We start from the raw sequence: 26,847 nt of genomic DNA on the forward strand, positions 1-26,847 counted from the left end.
AAACCAGCAGCAGGACCGCTACCTCCGCCTTTGTGCAAGGAAGAGCACTGCCAGAGCCCTGCAAAATGACCTCCAGCAGGCCACATGTGCATGTGTCTGCTCAAACGGTCAGAAACAGACTCCATGAGGCTGGTATGAGGGCCCGACGTCCACAGGTGGGGGTTGTGCTTACAGCCCAACATCGTGCAGGACTTTTGGCATTTGCCAGAGAACACCAATATTGGCAAATTCGTCACTGGCGCCCTGTGCTCTTCATAGATGAAAGCAGGTTCACACTGAGCACATGAGCACGTGACAGATGTGGCAGAGTCTGGAGACGCCGTGGAGAACGTTCTGCTGCCTGCAACATCCTCCAGCATGAGCGGTTTGGCGATGGGTCAGTCATGGTGTGGGGTGGCATTTCTTTGTGGGGCCGCACAGCCCTCCATGTGCTCGCGAGAGGTAGCCTGACTGCCATTAGGTACCGAGATGAGATCCTCAGACCCCTTGTGAGACCATATGCTGACACATGCACATTTGTGGCCTGCTGGAGGTCATTTTGCAGGGCGCTGGCAGTGCACCTCCTTGCACAAAGGCGGAGGTAGCTGTCCTGCTACTGGGTTGTTGCCCTCCTACGGCCTCCTCCACGTCTCCTGATGTACTGGCCTGTCTCCTGGTAGCGCCTCCATGCTCTGGACACTACGCTGACAGACACAGCAAACCTTTTTGCCACAGCTCGCATTGATGTGCCATCCTGGATGAACTGCACTACCTGAGCCACTTGTGTGGGTTGTAGACTCCGTCTCATGCTACCACTAGAGTCAGAGCACCACCAGCATTCAAAAGTGACCAAAACATCAGCCAGGAAGCATAGGAACTGAGAAGTGGTCTGTGGTCACCACCTGCAGAATCACTCCTTTTTTGGGGGTGTCTTGCTAATTGCCTATAATTTCCACCTTTTGTCTATTCCATTTGCACAACAGCATGTGAAATTTATTGTCAATCAGTGTTGCTTCCTAAGTGGACAGTTTGATTTCACAGAAGTGTGATTGACTTGGAGTTACATTGTGTTGTTTAAGTGTTCCCTTTATTTTTTTGAGCAGTGTATATTCAATGTAGTGAAAATACACAGCAGTCATTTTAGAATCTTCAAATAACATAAAAAGCTGTTGTCCGTGGAGATAAGAAAACAAAAGCACCGTGTTTTACTCCAGTCCAGGGTGGCGATAAAGCACCAGTGAAGTTTATTTACCGCCTCCATAAAACATCAGAAGAATATATGTTGGTCAGTCACCGACACTGTGGTCCGTGGAATAGTAGAGATTAGAGAAATGTCGATAACCTTACTCTTGTGAGATATTTTTAATTAATTTTTCATGGTTATATTGAGACTCACGTGTAAATGTAACGTTACTTTGGTTTGTAAGGATTCGGAGATTAGTTTAATTTTGAGAGCCTGCCACGCATCTTTGTCAAACTAACGTTATCTATCTAATGTACACCTCCACGCTAGGTATATGACGGAGAAATGCTACTGTTCTGAGAAATCACTGCGCATCACCTGTCCCATCAGCCCAGCCAGGTAGGTGGAAACATTCAGACTTTTTTAAATTTTTATGTTCACCTTCATTAACCGTGTAACGTTAGGCTAGTTGAGAACAAGTTCTCATTTACAACTGCGACCTGGCAAAGATATAGAAAAGCAGTGCTACACAAACAACAGAGTTACACATGGAATAAACAAACATGCAGTCATTAATACAATAGTCTATATACAGTGTGTGCAAATGAGGTAGGATAAGGGAGGTACTGCAATAAATAGGCCATAGTGGCGAAATAATTACAATATAGCAATTAAACACTGGAGTGATAGATGTGCAGAAGATGGGTGTGTAAGTAGCGATATTGTTGTTTGACAGTTCATTTTTCGCGGGATTCCGCCCACGGCAAATTACCATTGGGCGTGAGGCTCTCAGCCTCCCTTGAACATTGCGCTGATTGAGGGGTTTCGATTATCTGTCCGGGGTGCCACGGTATAGGAGATTGTATCGGGTGAAAATTGATAGCATTCGTTTTTGAACCGGGCTGCCTTCCGGGTGTGGGCCAGGGCGGCGTTCAGTAATTTTTTCTTTCTTAATAGTTCAATTGAACGGAAACGGTACTGTACACTGGAAGGGGTTGGGTTGGTAAACCCTGGCAGCATGGCCACCTCCCTTTTATGGCAACGCATTGCTTCAAGCCACACCCACAAAACGAGAGCAAACGTAGTCACTTTAAAAACGTACAACGACGTTTTAGTGAAACGTGTCGTTCAGTACTAACCATTCTACAACATAGCAAATGTTTACGCGAACTGGACGCAGGTGCCCTGCTCTGGTCGACGTTGATGTCGGCTCAAAACAAAAGTGATGTAGGCTAAGAACGTGGAGTAATGGGTTTATTTTCATATAAACGATTTAACTGTCTCCCCAAATTAAGACTAGTCTGGAATTCAAAAATATGTTATATGGAAAAGAGGTGTATGTTTCTTTATGATGCACCATTCAGCCTTGACAACATGGCCGAGCTCGCAGATTACTGTTCATTATTTACTGTTCATCACTCACTGTTTTTAGTTATTCACTGTGTATTTATTCCTTGTCACTATTTTCTTTCACTCTACATTTTTGAAAAATAACATGTTAGTAAGGATTTCACTGTTAGCCTACACCTGTTGTTTATGAAGCATGTGACAAGTCACATTTGATTTCGATTTGAGAAGGGAGATGCTCCACTTTTGCCCATAGACTGGTGCACCGCGGTTCAGCTTAATCGAACTCCCTCGCTCATTGGTTCAAGTTTGAAAAGGCTACTAAAGTGACATTTGACATTCTCCCTTCACAATTTACCAAAGATAATTGTGTGTAGCTTCATGAGTTGCAAACTCTGGAGGAAAGAACAAGCAACACTAGTAGCTATTTCTCACACTTTGTTGGGGGTTAGACATTTTGGAATTAAGATTTTTAATGACTGGAATTTTAACAGTTTATAACTGCCAGCTCTTGTGGCCACTTTTAATCCTGAGGGATAGATAATATTTTGATTGGGTAGTTTTAGGCCAGCGGTCTCCAACCTTTCCTAGCATGAGCGCTACTTTTTTTTAAATGAAACATGTCGGGAGCTACAATTATTATTATTTTTTTAGCTTTCAAATAGGCACATTCTTCTCTTTTATCCCCTGCAACTCTTCCCCCATTCCTTGGTGTACAAGTGAAAATAGTGCACTGTTCTGTCAATATATCTGCTAAAATAATGTTTAAAAAACAGCTCTAAGGGGGGCCCAAAACAATCGGATTTTTTTTCCGTAAATTGTTTTCTCAGTTTTATTTTAAGGTTAACATTCATTTTTTATAAATCACTCTCAAATGTACAATTGTTCATAGAAACAATGCAATTGGATGTTTTGTGTCCAAGTCAATGGTTAAATCCCGTAAGTCTTTTTTTTTTTAGGTCTGGAAGAAAATGTGACCTTTTTTTGTATAATCCCCTTCTAATTTTGCATCTGGCCCTTTTAATTGCGAGTCTAGTGAGTGCTGAATGTGCTGTCTTTGCCGGTCTAGCAATGGTTCTTTCTGTACAGCTGCTGCTCATTTTATGGCAAAGTTACCAAATTACAAGTAATAGATACAAATTATATACTTACTCATGATATACTTCTGCCAGGTAAGCCTACTTTGCAGCAGTGGTGTAAAGTACTTAAGTAAAAATAATTTGAAAGTAGTTTTTTGGAGTATCTGTACTTTACATTACTATTTATATTTTTGACAATTTTTACTTTTACTTCAATCAATCAATCAATTTTATTTTATATAGCCCTTCGTACATCAGATAATATCTCGAAGTGCTGTACAGAAACCCAGCCTAAAACCCCAAACAGCTAGAATGCAGGTGTAGAAGCACGGTGGCTAGGAAAAACTCCCTAGAAAGGCCAAAACCTAGGAAGAAACCTAGAGAGGAACCAGGCTATGAGGGGTGGCCAGTCCTCTTCTGGCTGTGCCGGGTGGAGATTATAACAGAACTATGCCAAGATGTTCAAAAATGTTCATAAGTGACAAGCATGGTCAAATAATAATCATGAATAATTTTCAGTTGGCTTTTCATAGCTGATCATTAAGAGTTGAAAAACAACAGGTCTGGGACAGGTGGCGGTTCCATAACCGCAGGCAGAACAGCTACTTCACTACATTCCTAAAGAAAATAATTTACTTTTTACTCTATACATTTTCCTTGACATCCAAAAAGAAAATGGTCCAATTCACACACTTATCAAGAGAACATCCCTACCTCCTCTGATCTGGCAGACTCACTAAACGCATGCTTTATCTGTAAATTATGTCTGAGTGTTGGAGTGTGCCCGTGACTCTGTAAATAAAACAAGAAAATTGTGCACATTTGCTTAATATAAGGAATTTGAAATGATTTACAGTGCATTCGGAAAGTATAGAGACACCTTCCCTTTTTCACATTTTGTTACGTTAAAGCCTTATTCTAAAATTTATGAAAATATTTGTTTTACTCAATCTGCACACAATACCCCATAATAACAAAGTGGAAGCAGGTTATACATTTTTGCAAATGTATGTAAATGTTTTTATTTTATTTTTTATAAGTATTCAGACCCTTTGCTATGAGACTCGAAATTGAGCTCAGGTGTGTCATGTTTCCATTGATCATCCTTGAGATGTTTCTACAACTTGATTGGAGTCCACCTGTGGTAAATTCAATTGATTGGACATGATTTGGAAAGGCACACACCTGTCTATATAAGGTCCCACAGTTGACAGTGCATGGAATAGCAAAAACCAAGTCATGAGGTTGACGGAATTGTCCGTAGAGCTTGGAGACAGGATTGTGCACAGGCTTGGGGAAGGGTACCAAAACATTTCTGCAGCATTGAAGGTCCCCAAGAACACAGTGGCCTCCATAATTCTTAAATGGAAGAAGTTTGGAACCACCAAGACTCTTCCTAGAGCTGGCTGCCTGGTCAAACTGAGCAATTGGGGGAGAAGGGCCTTGGTTAGGGAGGTGATCAAGAACCCAATGGTCACTCTGACAGAGCTCCAGAGTTCATCTGTGGAGATGGGAGAACCTTCCAGAAGGACAAACATCTCTGCAGCACTCCACCAATCAGGTTTTTATGGTTGAGTGGCCAGACGGAAGCCACTCCTCAGTAAAAGGCACATGACAGCCCGCTTGGAGTTTTAACCTTTACCTAACTAGACAAGTCAGTTAAGAACAAATTCATATTTTACAATGAAGGCCAAACCCTCCCCTAAATTGGACGATGCTGGGCCAATTGTGTGCCGCCCTATGGGACTCCCGATCACGGCCGTTTGTGATACAACCAAGGATTGAACCAGGGTCTGTAATGATGCCTCTAGCACTGAGATGCAGTGCCTTACACCGCTGCGCCACTCGGAAGCTCCAGTTAAAGGACTCTCAGACCATGAGAAACAAGATTCTCTGGTCTGATGAAACCAAAATTGAAGTCCTTGGCCTGAATGCCAAGCGTCACGTCTTGAGGAAACCTGGCACCATCCCTATGGGGAAGCATGGTGGTGGTAGCATCATGCTGTGGGGATGTTTTTCAGCGGCAGGGACTGAGAGACTAGTTGGGATTGAGGCAAAAATGAACGGAGCAAAGTACAGAGAGATCCTTGATGAAAACCTGCTGCAGAGCACTCAGGACCTCAGACTGGGGTGAAGGTTCACCTTCTAACAGGGCAATGACCCTAAGAACACAGCCGAAACAACGCAGGAGTGGCTTCGGGACCAGTCTCTGTATGTCCTTGAGTGGTCCAGCGAGAACCTGGACTTGAACTCGATCTAACATCTCTGGAGAGACCTGAAAATGGCTGCAGCGATGCTCCCGATCCAACCTGACAGAGCGTGAGGATCTGCAGAGAAGAATAGGAGAAACTCCCTAAATACAGGTGTGCCAAGTGTGTAGCATCATACCCAAGAAGACTCATGGCTGTAATCAAAGGTGCTTCAACAAATTACTAAGTAAAGGGTCAGAATACTTATGTAAATAAGTATGTAAATATATTTCCCTTACATTTTTTTATACATTTGCAAAAATGTCTAAACCTGTTTTTGCTTTGTCATTATGGGGTATTGTATGTAGATTGAGGGGTGTGGGACCAATTCAATCCATTTTAGAATAAGGCTGTAACGTAACAAAATGTGGAAAAAGCCAAGGGGTCTGAATACTTTACGAATGCACTGTAACTTTGCAGTCAACTTTGGCATTGCAGCTTCTTTTTGTATTTTTTTTCAAGATTTTATTTAGTTGTAAGAATTTTTTAAGAAATTGCTCTTACATACCCACATTTTCTTGTAATTTATTTAATGAAAGAGAGCCATTATAATACATATGCTCAAAATGTATGATGCCACTTTGGGAACAGGACTTAAAGGTATTTGTCTTTAAATGCTGGAGATAATGTTGGGTTGGTCCAAAAAGGAATGCCTGGCGCTATGGATTTATTCCGTTTCATGAATTTATGTACGTTTTCCCGAATTTGAATGAAAATCATTGGGTTGTCTTTTTTCTTTAAAGCCTTGGACAAACCCAAAGTAGTGAAATAAATATATATAAATATTTATTTATTTATATGGCATTACATTTATGGCTTCAATACTCCTCCAAGCACAAGGATAGTCTGCTGTCCATTGTTTAAGTGAAGACAGTTGTGTGGCCCAGTAATACATTTTCATAGGAGGCAGTCCAAGACCTCCAGCTTTAATGTAAGTGTAAAACATTCAATTTGGCTCTTGTTCTTACCATTCCAAATAAAATTGGAGAGTAGGCCATTTATTTTCTTACAGAAGTTGGATGGAACTGAAACTGGTAAGGCTTGGACTAAATGAATCAACCGTTGTGATATGTTCACCCTACCTAACATAGAAATGGGAAGAGTTCTCCATCTCTGAACATCAGATTGAATCTTATCTAGTAAAGGAGAGTAGTTGATTTTATAGGCCTCCTCCAAATTGCTTGGTATCAAAACACCCATGGCATGTGCCTTTGTCCAATTCCACTGAAATCTACTTTCCAAGTTTGAAAAGTCAACTGAAATTATTCCCACTTTCTAATTTTCTCCCAATTTACTTTGAATCCTGACACAGTACCATACGTGTCCAACAGTTACAAAAGAAATTATGACATAATGTTCTGGTTCAGATAAATACAGTAAAATGTAATCTGCATACAATGATATCACATGTTGTTATCCACCAATCTCTATTCCCAGGATTGAGCAATGGGTTCTGATTTATTGATGCTAGGAGTTCCGTGGCTAAAGAAAATAAATAACTGGACAGAGGGCATCCCTGTCTTGTTCCTCTTAACTTAAATGGAGCTGAGATTAGTCCATTTGTACTTCTACCTGCTTTGGGGGATTTATACAATAGCTCAATCCAGGAAATAAATACCAGACCGAACGTGTGTGTTTTTTTAAAGACTGCCCTCAAATATGTCCATTCCACTCTCGAATACTTTTTCAGCATACAATGATACTGCCACTTTTGGAAAGTTCAAGTTCCTGGTAAGAAGAAATCCTACTCCTTATGATCCCTGTTTGATCTAAGTGAATCAAGTTTTTTTTATTACACTGAACAAACATTAATGCAACATGCTATAATTTCAATGATTTTACTGAGTTCATTTCAGGAAATCAGTCAAATGAAATAAATTCATTGGGCCCTAATCTATGGATTTCATATGACTGGGAATACAGATATGCATCTGCTGGTCACATATACCTTAAAGGTAGGGGTGTGGATCAGGAAACCAGTCAGAATCTGGTGTGACCACCATTTTCCTCATGCATCTCCTTCACATAGAGTTGATCAGGCTGTGCCTGTGGAATGTTGTACCACTCCTCTTCAATGGCTGTGCGAAGTTGCTGGATATTGACGGGAACTGGAACACGCTGTCTTACATGTCGATCCAGAGCGTCCCAAATATGCTCAATGGGTGAGTGCATGCCATGGAAAAACTGGGACATTTTCAGCTTCCAGGAATTCTGTACAGATCCTTGCGAAATGGAGCTGTGCATTATGCTGAAACATGAGGTGATGGCAGCAGATAAATGATACGACAATGGGCCTCAGTGTAACGGCTGTCGTCTTCCTAAGGAGGAGAAGTTTGAAGGATCGGAGGACCAATGCGCAGCGTGGTAATTGTTCATCTTATTTAATGAAAGTGAACAACTCAAAATACAAAAACAACAAAGTGAAAACCGAAACAGTTCTATCTGGTGCAGACACACAAAGACTGAAAACAACCACCCACAAAACCCGACAGAAAACAGGCTACCTAAATATGGTTCCCAATCAGGGACAACGAATGACAGCTGCCTCTGATTGAGAACCATATCAGACCAAACACAGAATACCAACACAGAAATAGAAAACATAGATTACCCACCCAACTCACGCCCTGACCAACTAAAACAAAAGACAAAACAAAGGAACTAAGGTCAGAACGTGACACTCAGGATCTCGTCACGGTATCTTTGTGCAGTAAAATTGCCATCGATAAAATGCAATTGTGTTCGTTGTCAGTAGCTTATGCCTGCCCATACCATAACCCCACCATGGGGCACTCTGTTCACAACATTTAAATCAGCAAACCGCTCACCCACATGACTCCTTACATGCTATCTGCCAGGTACAGTTGAAACTGGAATTAATCCGTGAAGAACATACTTCTCCAGCATGCCAGTGGCCATTTGAAGGTGAGTATTTGCCCACTGAAGTCAGTTACAACGTCGAACTATAGTCGGGTCAAGGCCCTGGTGAGGATGAAGAGCACGCAGGTTAGCTTCCCTGAGACTGTTTCTGACAGTTTGTGCAGAAATTATTTGGTTGCGCGAACCCAGTTTCATCAGCTGTCTGTGTGGCTGGTCTCAGACGAGACCCGCAGGTGAAGAAGCTGGTTGTGGAGGTTCTGGGCTGGCGTGGTTACACATGGTCTGTGGTCGTGAGGCGGCTTATGGTAGAGAAATGAACATTCAATTCTCTGGCAACAGCTCTGGTGGACATTCCTGCAGTCAGCATGCCAATTGCACGCTCCCTCAACTTGAGACATCTGTGGCATTGTGTTGTGACAAAATTACACATTTTAGTGGCCTTTTATTGTCCCTAGCACAAGGTGCACCTGTGTAATTATCATGCTGTTTAATCAGCTTCTTGATATACCACACCTGTCAGATGGATGGATTATATTGGCAAAGGAGAAATGCTCACTAACAGGGATGTAAACAAATTTGAGCGAAATAAGCTTTGTGTAAAAATGTATTTTATTTCAGATCATTAAACATGGGACCAACACTACGTGTTTTATTTTTGTTCAGTGTACTATTTCTATGCGAAAAGCCAATACCTTAGCAATTAATTTATAATCCACATTCAAAAATTAAACTGAGCGGAAGGTTCTGCAATGACAATCCATCCTTATCTATCTTTTTTAAATTGGGTGATTGTAGCCAAACAGTGATTGGGTAAGTACATTTTTCTCTAGAGCTGCTGTTAGCATATGTAACAGGCTTTAGTGATTTGGGATTAAATTGTCTGTAAAATTTCACTGGGAATCCATCATCACCAGGAGACTTCCCATTTTGTAATCTAGCTATAGTTCAAGCTTCAAAGTGTTCAACTGTGTAAGGGTGTCTACATCTCTATTTAATCTGCGTTTTCTTTCTAAATCGTGAATTCTGTAATTGTATTTCTCATTCTTTATTGGTCTTTTTCTTATGTGAAGAGTAAGACCTGATACAACCTCCTCATATGCTTTAAGAGCTTCTCAGACAACAGTTGGGCATACTTCATTATAGACATGTTTTTGGAAATAAATGTAGATCTGTGTGGTGAGATGAGGTAAACTCTTCGGTCATTTAAAAAAACTGCTGTATGTAAAATATTGTGCGCTATAGCTTGGAAAATAAATGTGACATGTTTCTTTCCAACATGAGGGCTGCTTTCCTAAATAAGTTAAAATCTGCTTCGTGTTTTGTTTCCTTGCCTAAGAAGTATCGTGATACTGGTATCGGCCCTAATGATCTATTTAGCATTTTCGGGAGTTGGACCATCGATTAACCCTAAAATTTGTGATAGACCAAGAATGGTTGCCTGGTTACCCAGACTCATTGCTCCGGCGGAACGCCACACCACGCTCGTTTGTTTCTTCACCGCAATTTGACTCCGCCCCCCTGACCCTTATAGAACGCAAACCCATTCTAACCGTCTGATTGGGTCCAGAAACTGATGGGTTGGGCCAGAACACACGTGGGTAAAGCAACGTTTTGAAAATGTCATTGCCTTTTGATACTGGTCCAATCGCTGATTACTTTGTTTTGTACAATCCTGTTTGTCACCACAAACAATTTTAAATTATGGCAGACTGAAGTATGTAGCGAATGATAGAGCAACGGAAGAATTCAGTGTGTCAGGCAACGAGAATGGCATTGAGTTATTCTGTTTTGTACTGTTACATGCACACAATCAATATTGTGAATCATCAGAAATATAATAGTTTGGTTTAAGGAAATTGCCAATCAAAAGAAACGTTCTACAACAGCCACCATGTTATTTTTGGAAGCCTATACGTGAAAACTATTTCTAAATTGCATAATTTCAGTTTTTCTGAACTCCCTTCCCTCGCGGAGAAGAGGGACGCTTGCGCCAACGCTGGAACTCCGATTTAAACTGCTTATTTCGATTATAACCTTAATAGGCAGAGTTAAGTTTACATGACTACTGCCATAATCAGTTTAATATCAAATTATTATTAGTGTGCATGTAAACATACTCACTATGTTTTGGAATCAAGTAACCGTCATATGTCATGATTGAATGTCTGTTTCAGAGGTGTTCACGGGTCCAGGTCCAAATTTCAAACTTTTCCCTCAGGGTCGGGTCATGTTTGTTTGTCATTGGGTCTATGTAACTACAGCCGAATGGACCTGACCACTGCTCTGCATAGCCTATGAATTGACTTATATAAGGCCTAGCCAACATATAAAGACCTATTCGTTGAACAGAGAGCATTTTTTTTGTTTTGTTTTTGTCACTGGTCCATTAGGGTACAGATCGGGTCTAGGTCTTGTTGTCGTCGGGTCCGTCCGGGTCTGATTGTCCTGGGGTCTGTCCGCGTGCAACTTTTTGGAGCTGAGAACCTCTAGTCTGAACTATAACCAACTTGGTGTGTGTGCAGGAGCTGATGGGTAAGAACCGTGACAATTATGTCTTGTACTTTTTTCCCTGAGTGCGAGAGGAAGAGGGACTGCTGTACCCATCAGCCTGGTCTCACTGCAGCTGTCCTGGGCCTGGCTCCCCTGGCCCAGACCCCAGACTGGGGATTTGGGTGAGACTGCTGAGTACTCACTGCTGTCCCACGGAGGGGCATAGAGTGCCCCTAGCAGGGGGCAGGAGGGGCAACAGACAATGCAGCGGAAAGCACATAATTGGCTCTGCCAAGGCCCTCTGTAATCCTTTCAGCTTAATTTAGGACATGAATAGAAAGACATGGAGGGAAAGAACCGGAGAGCAGGGTGATTTGTTGTTGTTTTTTACATGGGCAAGGGCCCTGGAGAGTTTCTCCTTTCGTGTATGAGATCATATTAGATAAGCTCTGGGACACTGATGTGGACACTGGGAATTGCCAGGGGCCTCAAGATATGATACTTAGGTGTCGATACGATATGTATTGCGATACGATCATGTTCCAAACATATTGCTCACCATGTCTGCTGCAGAGCAACAAGAGACAGCCATGAAAATGAGTTTTGATCAGTCATGGAAATAAGTGTTAAACAAATTGGCTCTCTATTTTTGAAAAAGTTATGGAGGAAAAAAATATGGAGTTTTGGTGCAGGTACACACTACTAGTGCAAAAATAATATTGCAATACAATATATCATAAAAAAGAACATCCCAATATGTAACTTTTTTGTGTTTTTTTTCACAATAATTTTTTTTTTTAAACAAGTCTCTTCCTCCTTTTTGTGTACCTAAGGACTGACATCACTCATCATGTCAAAGTGCATAATTCATAGATTGGTGTAATTGTTTTGTAGAGACAGGAGGAGAGGATAAGGGAGGGGGGAGTTTAATCTCTAATAGGCTTGTCTATCGCTGGCAACAGGAAGTAAACACGAAGCGTTGGCTACATACAGTATTAAGTAGTGTTAAGTTGCCTGATCTCCCCTGTCTCGCGTGAGTGTCTGTGATGTTTGTCTGCTTTTCCCTGGGATGAGCGACGGTGACGAGAGGTGGACTCTGGAGAGCTGGGTGATGTGGGGGGGATCTGTATGTATCATCCTCTTTCATTATGTTCTTTGTCTGTGCGCTTGCCTATTTTTAGACAGCAGGCAGGGTTACTCCTGTTTGCTCTGTGTGTGTGTGTGTGTTTTATTATAGAGATTAGGTTTCAGGCTGTAATAGCCTGTCATGCATTGTTATATGGAAAGTTACCGCTACGTTGTACTACCGTTGTGCTATTCCCAACTGGGACTTCAGTTAGCCCAATGATCGTTTCTGGTATCAGTCGCGTGTACAGATTTAGAAACGGTTTCAAAGGCGAACAATATGAATGCCAGAGATTGTTCCTTGAGAGATGGCAACAACAGTTTTCTTTTTTTTCTTTTTCTTGGCAGGGCTATGTTGAGCATAACTCATCTCTGTTGAAATCTGGGCAAGGAATATGGGAGAAGTGTGTCTATAGCAGCTGCCAGTAGATGTAGGTCCCCAACTCTTGCTGTAATATCACCATGTCTAGAGAAGGCCCCAACATGTGGCCTCATTTCTCTTCCTGTGTTCTTTACTGTGATGGGGGAGCATCAGTGCTCATTTCCTGTCAAACCAGCCCTGTGTGGTGACAGGGGAATAGAACAACCGCAGCCTCTCAGCTTTGCACTACTAGCAGAGGGTGACAGTGCCATTACGTTAAGATGTTTGCTGCCATTGGGGAACAATTGCGCCTTCCATGCTTTGTCTGCATGCTAGAGGAAGAGGAAGTTAAATACTAGGCTCTATTTTGGTATTTTTGCGTGACGTATGATGTTAGAATTAGAATCATTGATGTTGCCAATCAAATGATTCACTGTTGCTTAGAAAATTAAATGTTTATTATATGAATGTTCATCTAAATGCGTTCCTGTCTTTTCGTCCTTGTTTTCCCAGCTCTAGCTTCTTAACAACAGCCCTGGACTTTGAGAAGGAGCACAGGATCACTCCAGTGTTTTCGAGTCTCCCAGGATGTCTCGGCGGAGCCTGCGTCTGCACTCTATCACTGGTCTCTATGGCGACGACAGCCTAGACTCTAATCTGAACCACAACGTGTACCACGGTGCCTCCTTCAGCGCAGGAGGAGCCAGTCGCAGAGAGTCCAAGTAAGTGATGCTGCTGCTGCCCTGGGATTCTTTCTATGGATTTGGGCCTGCGTGTGGCTTCCATGTCTAATCTGACTGTTCACTTCTCCCTCTCCCAGGGGGTTGAAGAGCAGGAGGTCTCAGCAGCACTCTGTCTCCTGCTCCCAGTCTCTGCTCTGCACCACGCCCCGTAAGAGCCAGCATGGCTCCCAGCAGCACAACAGCAGCGTGACCGCCAGTGACGCCTCCATGCTGGACAAGTCGTGCATCCAGGAGCGCACGCTGGTCGGCAGCTTCTGGGGTTTGGATGAAGCTTCTGAAGATAAAGGTCTTTTTTTTTTTTTTTCGACCTTATCGATCACAATTACTTGTCATGCTTGAGACATCAGTGTCTTGAATGGATTCCTTTTAAAAAAAGGCCAATTTTGTGTTTCATTATCAAATCTGTCTGTGCGTTACAGAGCGGACCGTGAAGGTAGACCACAGTATGTGTGGGACCAACGGAGACATTAACTCTGTACAGACCCAGACCTCCATGGTGAATGGTAGCTTCTGTAAGGACTTCCCTATCCCCTCGGACAGACATGAGGCTCTAAGCACCTACTCCTCGTCCTCCACTGGTGCCTGCTCTGCCACCAGCTACCAGGACCTGACAGCCCCCTCTACGTCCCCTCCCTCCATGGTCTACGCCAGGGACAAGAGCCGCAAGCACAAAACGGGTGAGAGCCAAGTACTATAATATGAATGCGCTCAGTACTGCATGTGTTGTATCTGGGAGTGTTTTTCCTTCCCATTCCATTTGAAGGCATATCATCCACAGTGTTTTTTTGTTGTTGTTGTCATTGCTGATGCACAAGTATGTCAATTTTCATTTTCTTACATTTGACATTCATTGTGATTTTGTGCATTTTCAATAAAGTTGAATCGATTTGATTCAGGTCTGCTGGTGTCCGTCTCGGACACCTGTGTGCGTGTGAGCAGGAGGGCAGCAGCCTCTGTGGCATACGTCTTCTCACTGCTCTTAAAGAGTGTACTGATGAGGACACACAAGAATGGAGAAGGTATCAGCTTCTGCGCCGGCTCGGCTTCTTGCTGTCTTTAAAGCGCCAGCGTTGCCTTTCACTCTCTCTCTCATATCTGCCTTGCAGCGTCCCACTTTTGTGTCATAAATAATAATGATAGCGGATAATTCAACGTTTTAGTTGGATCTCAACTTTTTCCTGCATTCTTAACAGCGGCGTAGTGCTGAGATAGGCTACCACCACATGATTTGCATAGGCTGTCAGGAAATCTGACAATGCTTTGCTAAAGTGCAACATAATTATACAATCTGGATTATTGGCCCCCTTTTTCTCCCTAATTTCGTGATTACGATCTTGTCTCGTCGCTGCAACTCCCCAACAGGCTTGGGAGAGGCGACGGTCGAGCCATGCGTCCTCCGAAAACATGACCCGCCAAACCGTGCTTCTTAACACCCACTCGCTTAACCTGGAAGCCAGCCCCACCAACGTGTTGGAGGAAACACCGTTCAACTGACGACTGTAGTCAGCCTGCAGACACCCAGGCCCGCCACAAGGAGTCGCTAGAGTGCCAAAGAAAGCCCCCACCGGCGAAACCCTCCCCTAACCTGGACGGCGCTAGGTCAACCGCCCAATGAGACTCCCGGTCACGGCCGGTAATGACACAGCCTGGGATCGAACCCCAGGCTGTAGTAACACCGCAATGCAGTGCCTTAGACCGCTGTGCCACTCGGGAGGCCGGATTATTCCCTTTTAATATCCTCTGTCTCTTTCGGTGGGCTGTGGTCAGTATTCGACACCAGTCTGCAACATAGCAGGAGGGCAGCTGCTTCCACAGTGTCTGTAGTGACTGGGCTCATACAGGCTGCTCTGCTGAAGATGGGCAGTGGGGGCAGGAAATGTGTTAATGGAGGTATTCCACTTTGCTTTTTTAAAGGCTGAAAGATTATTCATCGGGGTTGGGCATCCACAAGTCAGGTGTTGCATGATTTGCATGGGACTGTACTAAGTTGTCACTGGTTGAAACTTGATGTTAGGAATACCCCTGCTTGCAGTCCACCAATCTCTTGCACTGTACTGACTCGGCACTGACACTGGAGGTTGCAGGACAGGTTCTGACTGTCCTCTATCTTTCTCAACAGGGGGACAGAGGCTGACACTAACACAGCTTTTCCTGCCTACAGCTTTCTCACTCCTTTTAACATCACTCCACCTTCCTATTCGGCTGTTTGTATGGCACTTTTACCCCACAGATTTCACCCTCTATCTCCCAAACAAATGGGCTACCTTCGCTTTGGCTATTGCCCCGGTGACATGCAAATTCGCTCTCTCGGCCTGCGTTCAGGTGAAGAAAGGGAAAGAGGGATGCTCGACCGATATGTAGCTGTGCTAGTTTTTATCTGATTTTCTTTCTTATTGGTTGCAGCTCTCTCCAGCTACTGCGGAAGCATGCATGTGAAGGAGTTGGGGACTGACGGGAAGCGCATGAATCTGATTGGCTCTCTGTGTGAGTAACTGACCTCCACACCGATATCTTTGTTTGTGCATGAACCCTTGACTATGTACTACAAGGCGATGTGTTTTCTGTGAATAATAGAAGAATGTGAGTTGGTGTGATTTGTCATGTAAGCCTATGTAACCTTTGTGACGACACACACCTGCCACGTACTTTTTGTTAGTGTACTCTTGGTAGAGGATATGTCAGTCGCACAACTGAATGCATTCAATCAGAGAGGTGCTGCCTTAATCGACGTCTTCGGCGCCGGGGAATAGTTGTTGTTGTTGGGAGGTTAACTGTCTTGCTCAAGGGAAGAACGGCAGTTTTTTTCAACCTTTGCCGGCTCGGGGATTCGAACCATCAACCTTTTGGTTACTGGCCATGAGCTCTTAACTGCTAGGCTACCTGCCTTTTTAGCCTACCTCTCTCTCTCAAAACATTTTTATTTTCATGTTTAATTTCTGCCTTTGCTGCTCATCCACCCTGCTGATGCTAATAGGTGATGACTGCAAACGGAAGCAGCACGCAGAGACACACGCAACCAACACCACATGGGCCTCCCGGTCACACCACGTGTTGGGAGCACTGTGGCTCGCCGCTGTTTACACAGGTTACCTATTAATCCAGCAAACTCTGGCCTATCCTGATATACTTGAAACGAGTTCTACATTTAGTCCTTATTTTACTGTTGTATGTAAGTAGACAAAGTTATGTTTTGGTCCCCAGGCTCAAGTGTGTTGTGGGTTGGGCAGGAGGCAGGCTCAGCTGTCTGGGCCGTGATGAGGAGGATGCTGTCGGTTCCCTGGTTGGCAGTTAGGTCCCCAGGTCATAATTTTGCCGTGTGTAACCAGCCTCCACATACACCCCTGCATGATACCTCCTAGTCCTAGTCTCCCCATGGCTAGTTTGTGTGTCTGCCTACCTAACGTGAAACCCATTAGAATGGTGGCTTGGAGTATATCTATCTCTCTAACCTTTTCCCATTTAAGATGACTAACTGCCGTTTAACATTCTTACCTGTCTCATTTCCTTTGCGTTTCGTCATTTCTAATTCACTGCTCCATGCGTTAGGCTAGGAAACTGCAGAGACTGTCTGCAGAAGTGATCCCCCCCTCTGCCTGCTGCTTCTGTCTCTGGGCATTTTAAAGTCGGTGCCAAGAATGGGAGCGATTTGTCACACTGTACAGGAGTTTGATTGGAGTGGTGCGATTTGCTAAAGCTGTGCTCTCCTTGAAAAAGGCTCCTCTCTGCTGTACTGTGCATCTACGCTGACAGAGAACACTTTTGCTCAGCCTTCTTTATCGCCTCTGTCTGTACTAACTAACCCCGTAACCTGTTGCACTGCATTTATGTCCTTGCCTCTTATCTCATCTGGTGAATGTACTTGATTCTCTAATCCTTAGTGCTGTGTTTACGTGCCTCGTCTACCCCTCCCGCCCCCTGAAGAACGCTCACTAATCTGCTCCCTGTCTGTCTTTGTGTGTACAGGCAAGGCAGCGACGGGGGTCTTCTGGTGGCTTGGGACTGGATGGTACCATCTGGTTACCCTTCTCTCTCTGCTCAACATCTTCGTCTTGACACGGTGAGTCTCTTGGGCCTGAGAGTAATACTCAAGGAACCGGTAACTGCCCAACTAAAGGAAACGCCAACATAAAATGTACTCAAGTGTTTCCATTATTTTGCCAGTGACCTGTATGTGGTAGTGGATGGAGCTCCATAATATGTGATCACACTAACAAGTGTTTTTCTGTTGTCGTAGTTACCCTGCCAAGCTCCTCAAACTCCTGTTGATTTTGCTCCCATTCCTCATCCTACTGGGTGAGTAGCACCGCTCTCGGTGTCCATCCCAAAGCTCTCCTGCTGCTTATCCATAGTACTGAACAATCACCCACTGTGACCTCTTCCGTCTCCTAAATCCTCCGTTCTCGATGTTCTCCCAGCTCTGTGGCACTGGGGTCCGTCCAGCCTGCTGTCTGTATTGCCTGCCGTTAACGTCACTGAGTGGAGGACGGCCTACCCCCTCAGTTTCACCTCTGCCCAAGTCCAGACCAAAGACGGGCAGTCCACCATGACTCCACCACCACCACCAGCTGTCTCACAGGTAGGAGGGGTGTTGATGCACGTATTCAATCAACCATTACATAATTGTCAGCTTCCTTAAGACCTTCCAATTCTATGGATAAGGCCGGATACTCTGTATAGCTGACCTGACCCCTATCCCCCTCCCCTGTGTGTGAACAGCCAGGCAGTGTGGCCGTGTCTGTGGACTCCGAGCACCTGGCCCAGTTGGAGCAGAGGCTGGCCCAACTGTGGGAGAAGGTGGAGGGAAGGGGCCAGAGGCAGGAGCAGCAGCACGGAGAAGTGCTGGGTCTCTACCATTCTCTACGAGAGCAGCTGGACACCCAGATGGACAGGGACGGCATGGGGCTGTGGGTGTCTGGCCTGCTGGAGGAGAGACTCACCCTACTGAGGAGAGAGCTGGAGAAGGATGCAGCACTGCAGAGGGAACAGGTGATTCTCCAGGTTGGATAGTCAGGGGTCCATTTCAGGGAGCAGATAGTAATTGTGCTTGTAATGAAAAGTAAATGAGTATATCATTTGGTCCGCTTACTTGGGTAACTTAAAAAATATATATATATATATATACTTTATTTTTTTTATTTTTTACCTCTGCTCATTAATCTCTTCCTGTGTTGTACAGGAGCAGGTTGTGGTGCTCATTAATCTCTTCCTGTGTTGTACAGGAGCAGGTTGTGGTGCTCATTAATCTCTTCCTGTGTTGTGCAGGAGCAGGATGTGATGCTCATTAATCTCTTCCTGTGTTGTGCAGGAGCAGGTTGTGGTGCTCATTGATCTCTTCCTGTGTTGTGCAGGAGCAGGATGTGATGCTCATTAATCTCTTCCTGTGTTGTGCAGGAGCAGGTTGTGGTGCTCATTAATCTCTTCCTGTGTTGTGCAGGAGCAGGTTGTGGTGCAGCAGCAGGGCCAAGAGTCTCGTCTTGCTCAACTAGAGTTTCTACTGCAGACACTGGCTGCCAAGACAGAGGTACACATCCATAGATCCTATACTACGTTCTATGTATAGCCCCCGTCCCCACAGAAGGCCTTTTGCCCTCACTGTAAATTAGAATTTGTTCTTAATCGACTTGCCTGGTTAAATAGAGGTTAAATATTTTATATAAATGTACAGACTGTACTTACTGTAGAACCTGTATAAAATGTATTTGTTGTCATATATCCATGTTATGTTGATGATGTCTTCAGGAGGTGCAGAGGAGGCAAGTTGAGACTGCCAGTGCCACGCCAGTTCCTGCGCCAGTCAGGTGAGTTCAGCACACAACCCTTTGCCTTTGGATTGTAATAGTTGAATGAAATCACGAGTGGTGTTTAATATTGCTCCCTGTGTGTGCCCTTCGATTGTGGGTGTGGACAGTGAGTCCCATGATGCCTTGCTGGCGGAGGTGCAACGCCTGGAGGCGGCACTGGGGAGCATTAGGCAGGACCTGCAGGGGGTGATGGGATGCCAGGGCATGGGTGACCGCTTGGACAAACTCCATGACATGGTGAGTTGCTTGCGCTCTCTCTCTCTGTTCTATACATGCATTGCTCCAGTATGTGCCTTTCCAGATGGCCTCTTCCATTCCTTTGAATAGCTGGTCCTGTATAGACACTCAATATTATATCTGACTGAATCTCAGCATAATATTTTTTCCTGAAGATCTTTTATATAAATCCGCTCTGTTGACCCTTGACCTCTGTGGTTGTGACAGGTGTCTGAGCAGGTGTCTCCCCAGGTGAGGCGGGAACTGCGGATCCTGTTCTATGGCAGTGAGCAGGCCGGAGATTCCGAACCCGGGGAGAAGGAACTCCCTGAGTCGCTACTGCAGTGGCTTTCTGAGCGTTATGTGAGCGGGGCCGACCTGCAGACCTCTCTGGCCTCCCTGGAGCTCAGCATCCTGCAGAACGTGAGCCTGCAGCTTGAGGAGAGCAGGGCCAGGCAGGAGATGCTCAGCACTGAGACTGTCTCTCAGACCGTGATGCACACTGTTGGGGCCGGGATGTCCGAGGAGGTAGGTTGTTTGATTTTGGCGATTTTGTGAAGAAAAAACATTTGTCGTTTTTGTTGGTTGAATAATTTGTTTTTGTAGTTTTATCCCCCTTTTCTCCACAATTTTGTGATATCCAGTTGCGGTCTTGTCTCATCGCTGCAACTCCCCAACAGGCTCGGGAGAGGCGAAGGTCGAGTCATGCGTCCCCCGACCCGCCAAGCTGCGCTTTTTAACACCCGCTCGCTTAACCCGGAAGCCAGCCGCACCAATGTGTCGGAAGAAACACCGTTCAACTGACAACCGATGTCAGCTTGCAGGTGCCCGGCCCGCCACAAGGAGTCACTAGAGTGCGATGAGCCAAGTAAAGCCTACCCCAGCCAAACCATCCCCTAACCCGGACGATGCTGGGAAAATTGAGCGCCGCCCAATCGGACTCCCGGTCACAGCCGGTTGTGACACAGCCTAGGTCACAGCCGGAAGAGACGCCGCAACACTGCGTTGCAGTGCCTTAGACCGCTGCGCCACTCGGGAGGCCATATATACTTTTTTAATATTGTTAAATTAAATTAGATTCAGTGTTTTGTTGTTCTAAATGACTTATTTCTTGTCTGTCTGCGTTATTCCAGTTCCTCACCCAACAACCCTGTTCCCCTCTTGCTCCTCCAGCATGTGCAGCTGATGGTGAAGAATGCTCTGAAACTCTACTCCCAGGATCGGACTGGCCTGGTGGATTACGCTCTGGAGTCTGGAGGTAAAGTTTCACAGCTGTTGTGGTGGCGGGGTGTGGAGACCTACGTTGACTGTTTGTCTACTGCCTATTATTTAGAATGATCTGTTTTGGCTTTGTACAGTACACTGTTTCTGCTGTGACTGGCTTCAGCTATGCCCTCGTTGTGAGGGTGGCTGACATTTGTGTACGGTCGTGAAAGTGACATCATGGCTACGTGTGTGCAGGTGGCAACATCCTGGGCACTCGCTGCTCTGAGACGTATGAGACAAAGACGGCACTGATGAGTCTGTTCGGCCTCCCACTCTGGTACTTCTCACAGTCTCCTCGCGTGGTCATACAGGTACGACTCAAGTCACCACACGAGACTAGTCTTTTTTTTGATGGCTTGGTGATTTTTATTACATTAATGGATTATATTGGGAGCGTTTTAATTCCTGATACTGCCTAGCCAACCCATTCATCCACTGGTCTGATCAATGCTCTCTCTCTCCCTTCTACTGCAGCCTGACGTCCATCCAGGGAACTGCTGGGCGTTTCAGGGTTCCCATGGTTACCTGGTGATGCGTCTTTCCATGAGGATCGTGCCCTCTGCCTTCTCATTGGAGCACATCCCCAAAGACATGTCGCCAACAGGCAACATCGACAGCGCCCCGCGCCAGTTTAACGTCTATGTAAGCCACACTGCTTACCCGATTTAACATTTCACATGTTGGTTATTACTGTCTTTACAAGCCATTCAGAAGAACACCTAGCAGATGCTCAAGTCAGTCACGTTTACTGTGAATGTGCTCTGGTGAAGCAGTACTGATTGACACACTTACTGCTGTGGCTCTCTGCTGTTTTCTAACCGTGTCGTCGGTTTCCAGGGTCTGGAGGATGAATACCAGGAGGAGGGTAAGCTACTTGGCAGCTATACCTACCAGGAGGATGGGGACGCGTTACAGACTTATCCCGTCACCGTAAGTACACTTCAACACTGCCTCAACGGGCTTGATTGGTCAGATGTAGATGTTATGTAAGTAGTCCACATGCAGTGTTCGGGAGTAGTGAACTACATGTTGTTTAACTACATTTTGCAGTAGCTTGGTGGTAGATGAACTTAATTCAATTCTTGGTGTTTTTTTTCAGGAGTTAGTTATACTGCTACACAGCAAAAAAGGAACTAACTATTGTAACTACACACTGTCTTTGCAAAAAGAAAATGAAATATGCAAGAATGTCCTTTTTCGCTATCAGACCTTCCCAATTCTCACTTGAAAACACATTTTTGTGTTTAATAGGCTCAATTACACATTGTGTTAAAATCTGATTCCAGAGTGATCTGTTCTTGCAATTGTTCGTCAATGACATTTCAGATTTAGATAGATTATCATATCACAAAGTAGCTTGGATGTAGTGAACTACTGTTTCAAAGTAGCTTTAGTTAAGTCAACTACAGTATATTTAGCTTGCTTTAGCATCTTAAGTAATTGGTAGTTTGGTAAACTATGATTTCAGAGTAGCTTTCCCGACACTGTCCACATGGCATTTATCTCTAGCACTATTAGAGATGGTGACTTGGCAAGTTATAGGTCTTGCTACTTGAGTGTAAACTGAGTGTCCTTTGCTATCTATCCACAGGAGGAGAACGATAAAGCCTATCAGATCATTGAGGTTCGGGTGCTGTCCAACTGGGGACACACGGAGTACACCTGCCTCTACCGTATCAGAGTGCACGGTCAGCCCAGTATCAACTGATGGCACAGAGCAGACCACCCTGCCTACATTTGAATGTTCTGCAGATGACTGGAGGTACATTATGCAAAAATGTATTGGATGACAATCAGTGCTTTACTACTGGTTGAAAAATGTTTCAAGTACATTTTTCTCAGTCTATTTAGACATGAGCTAAACGTATTCTGAGACCAAACTGGATTATTGCGTGTTGAGCCCCTTCTCGCACATGGTTAAACCAGGTTTTAGCATGTTCTCTTACGAATAATGTGAACGTGTACATTTTGTCAATAGTATACATTTTGTCAATAGTATGTCATTTTAAGTCTACTAATGTCAAATGCTTTGAAAGATGTATATCCTGCAGTTATTAAAATGTTGATTTAGTTTGTTTTTAAAGGGAATTACTGCTCAAGTAAGTTAAGGATATCTTGCACTGGTCCCTTCAGCCACAGAAATCAGGCTTTGACCATTAACCTTTTATCGATAATCTAAAAGTGCCCAGTTGTAAATCTCATTATTTATTTGTTTGTCCCGATTTACTGATTCAGCAATCTGTGTAATATATTTTGTAAAGGCTTTTCAGACTATTTGTAAAATTGGCTTTGGACTATACAGGTGTTTTTTTTAAATATAATTTTATTTTTGTCTTTTGTAACTTGTAAGAAATGTTCAAATAAAGACCTTCATTTCCAGTTGTTGTAAAGTAACGGTCATTTATTTTAAAAAGTATTTTTGCTTTTTTTAAAGAACTTTGAAAGGAAATGTTAGGCTGAGAAGTTCAAAAAAATGTGGCTGTTTTGTTTTATCATGTCCCACAGGCACAGCTTGGTTAAAGTCTGATTCTCCACCCATCTTCCTGAAGTGTGCCCCCATTCACACAGATTCTGACCCATCATGTCCAGTCCAGTAAATGGCAATAATGCTATATGGACAGTTTTTATATCCTAGACTGAACAGAGAAAATGCTCGGTGCATAATTCTCAAATGCAGCAGTCCCTAGTCATAGCTTGTCATCTGGGGTGGTAGTATCTCTCGCCCAGTAGGGGTCGCTATACTCAACAATAAGGGAGGGGCAGCAATAGCAAAGAGTAGCTATATTCTCTCACATGAGCTGCTCAATGAACGCGACTCATGCTGCTTTTTGACTGTAACAGCAGTGTTACACTAGTGTATACACCCTGATTTTTATACTAGGGAGGTGTTTCCATATCTAGGGCTGAGAGATGAGGACTTGTGAAGAGCAGGATCAATAACTGCATAATCAAGACCGTTGCTTTTTGGGAAGGTGTTAACCGTCGAAGATGTAAACCCATGTTCACAGTAAGCCATTGTTATGTAAAAGCATGCTGAAAAGTACCAGTGGCCTAACCTTGGCTCCAAGTCAGAGCAGGTCTGCTGGAGCCATGGCCTAGTGCAACCTGGACTCCGGGGTAGACATAACATAGTCAACGAAAATACTGGGCACTGAAATTAGTATATGTTACGTTTGGAATGGTATTAATTTGTAATGTCCGTCCATTTCGTATGATATGTTACGAATGATAATTTATATGTTATGTATTGCAATTTGTACAATATGTTACAAATTTGCAATGCGTATGCTATGTTACGAATTACAATTTGTTGTTCCCAATGTTGGCTAATGTTAGCATTGTTAGGTTAAAGGGTTAAGGTTGTGGATGGGTTAGCTAAGTAGTTGCAAAATAGCTAAAAAGTAGTGAGTAGTTGCTAAAGTTGTCTGTTATGAGATTTTAACTCGCAAACATTGGGTTGCTAGACGTTCTTCATACACCCACCAACCCTACTTTCGTTTAAGTAACCTGTCTTATGTAACCACACCAAAGGTAACATGATAGTAATTTGAATTTGAGACATGGCCTGCATACATGGAAACAAAAGTCTGAGCCTTCTGGGTTAAACATTGGTGCAGAGAGGAAGAGGCGAAGCGAGAGGGATAACTGGGCCCAAAATCTGTGTTCTCCAGCAGCTGACGTTTTTTCCGCTCACCAAGCGAGGAGTTTTTGTATGGAGGTCAATGAGAGTGTTGAATTTAGTTAACAAAAAAATGAATGGCTTAGTTGCTATGTGTGGCTTATTTGATCAAATAGAAGTTTAATGTTTAGGTTTTTACGAGTGTACTGATGTAAGTAGGACACGTGACATCCCGGCAACTTTGAGAAAAAACACTTTATATCTGAGTTGTGCCGATTGTTCACAGCGTGTCTGCCCTCTCGTTGACTAGAATGGTTCCACCTGATCTTGCCGGCTCCAGACAGCCATCCATTTTTTAAGAAGCTTATTTCATTGTTAGACTGGCCACTTGAGCATCTAGTCAATACTGTATATAAGATCATCTGTTACGGGTAAATCCTCATTGGAAATGCGCCATCAGTGGACCGGTGATGAACTCATGAACTACAGCATAGAAATTCTAGTTTAACCACAATAAGCTTTTTGTGATATAATCTTTGAGGCGGTGATAAAATATACTATTATATACACTGTATATTCTATACTCTTATAATATTGACTGGGCTATGCAGATGAACCCAGACACTCTGGTATTGACTGAACCTTTGAACTCTTGGGATATTCTGGACTCTGATATTAAAGATGCACTATGCAGAATGTCAACGTCGTGTGTATAGGTGGCAGGGAAGTCAGGCGCAGGAGAGTAAAACGAAGTGTAAATGGAGACTTTTAATAAATGTCCACATGACATGCTCCAAACACGAGAATATACATATATCAAATAAACATGGGTACGAGGACCCGTCGCACACCTATACACCAAGAATCAACACTTGACATAAAACAATCTCTGACAAACACATGAGGGGAAACAGAGGGTTAAATAGACAACAGGTAATGAATGGGATTGACAACAGGTGTGTGGGAAGACAAGACAAAACCAATGGAAAATGAAAAATGGATCGATGATGGCTAGAAGGCCGGTGAAGTCGACCACCGAACACCGCCCGGACAAGGAGAGGCAAAGACTTCGGCAGAAGTCGTGACATTACTTCCCCCCGACACCGGCCTCGGGGACGACCCGGAGGGCGAGGTGCAGGGCGATCCGGATGGAGGCGGTGGAATTCTTTTAATATGGAAGGATCTAAAACGTCCTCCACCGGAACCCAGCATCTCTCCTCCGGCCCGTACCCCTCCCAGTCCACGAGGTACTGAAGGCCCCTCGCCCGACGTCTCGAATCCAAAATGGATCGAACAGAGTACTCCGGGACCCCCTCGATGTCTAGAGGAGGCGGAGGAACTTCACGCACTTCAGCCTCCTGGAGCGGGCCAGCCACCACCGGCCTGAGGAGAGACACATGGAACGAGGGGTTAATACGGTAATTAGTGGGCAGTTGTAACCTATAACATACCTCGTTCACTCTCCTCAGGACTTTAAACGGCCCCACAAACCGCGGACACAGCTTCCGGCAGAGCAGGCGGAGGGGCAGGTTTCGGGTCGAGAGCCAGACCCTGTCCCCTGGTACGAACACCGGGGCCTCACTGCGGCGACGGTCTGCGCCAATTTTCTGGCGCCTTATGGCACGCTGAAGGTGGACGTGGGCTGCCTCCCAGGTTTCCTCAGCGTGCCGAAACCAATTGTCCACCGCAGGAGCTTCGGTCTGACTCTGATGCCAAGGAGCCAGAACCGGCTGATACCCTAATACACATTGAAAAGGGGTAAGGTTAGTGGAGGAGTGACGTAGCGAGTTCTGGGCCATCTCTGCCCAGGGCACGAACTTCGCCCACTCCCCCGGCCGGTCCTGGCAATAGGACCGCAGAAACCTGCCCACATCCTGGTTAACTCTCTCCACCTGCCCATTACTCTCGGGGTGAAAACCTGAGGTAAGACTAACCGAGATCCCCAGACGTTCCATGAACGCCTTCCAGACCCTTGACGTGAACTGGGGACCCCGATCAGACACTATATCCTCAGGCACCCCATAGTGCCGGAAAACATGTGTAAACAGGGCCTCTGCAGTTTGTAAGGCCGTAGGGAGACCGGGCAAAGGGAGAAGACGACAGGACTTAGAGAACCGATCCACAACGACCAGGATCGTGGTGTAACCCTGTGAAGGTGGAAGATCAGTCAAAAAATCCTCTGACAGGTGCGACCACGGCCGTTGAGGAACGGGTAAAGGTAGAAGCTTACCTCTAGGTAGGTGTCTAGGAGCCTTGCACTGGGCGCACACCGAACAGGAGGAAACATAAATCCTCACGTCCTTAGCTAAAGTGGGCCACCAGTACCTGCCATCAAGACAGCGCATCGTCCGACCTATCCCAGGATGACCAGAGGAGGGTGATGTGTGAGCCCAATAAATCAATCGGTCGCGGACAGCAGACGGAATGTACAGACGACCAGCTGGAGACTCAGGAGGAGAGGGCTCTGCACCTGACGCCCGCTCAATGTCCGCGTCCAGCTCCCACACTA

At 44.7% G+C, this 26,847-nt stretch overlaps 1 pseudogene; it reads left to right on the forward strand.

Moving 5' to 3' along the window:
- The first annotated feature begins 1,265 nt into the window (after positions 1-1,265).
- On the forward strand, positions 1,266-23,098 carry LOC129833725 (SUN domain-containing protein 1-like; annotated as a pseudogene).
- Positions 23,099-26,847: the final 3,749 nt, after the last annotated feature.

This window comes from Salvelinus fontinalis, chromosome 1, assembly GCF_029448725.1.
Source record: "Salvelinus fontinalis isolate EN_2023a chromosome 1, ASM2944872v1, whole genome shotgun sequence".
NCBI lineage: Eukaryota > Metazoa > Chordata > Actinopteri > Salmoniformes > Salmonidae > Salvelinus > Salvelinus fontinalis.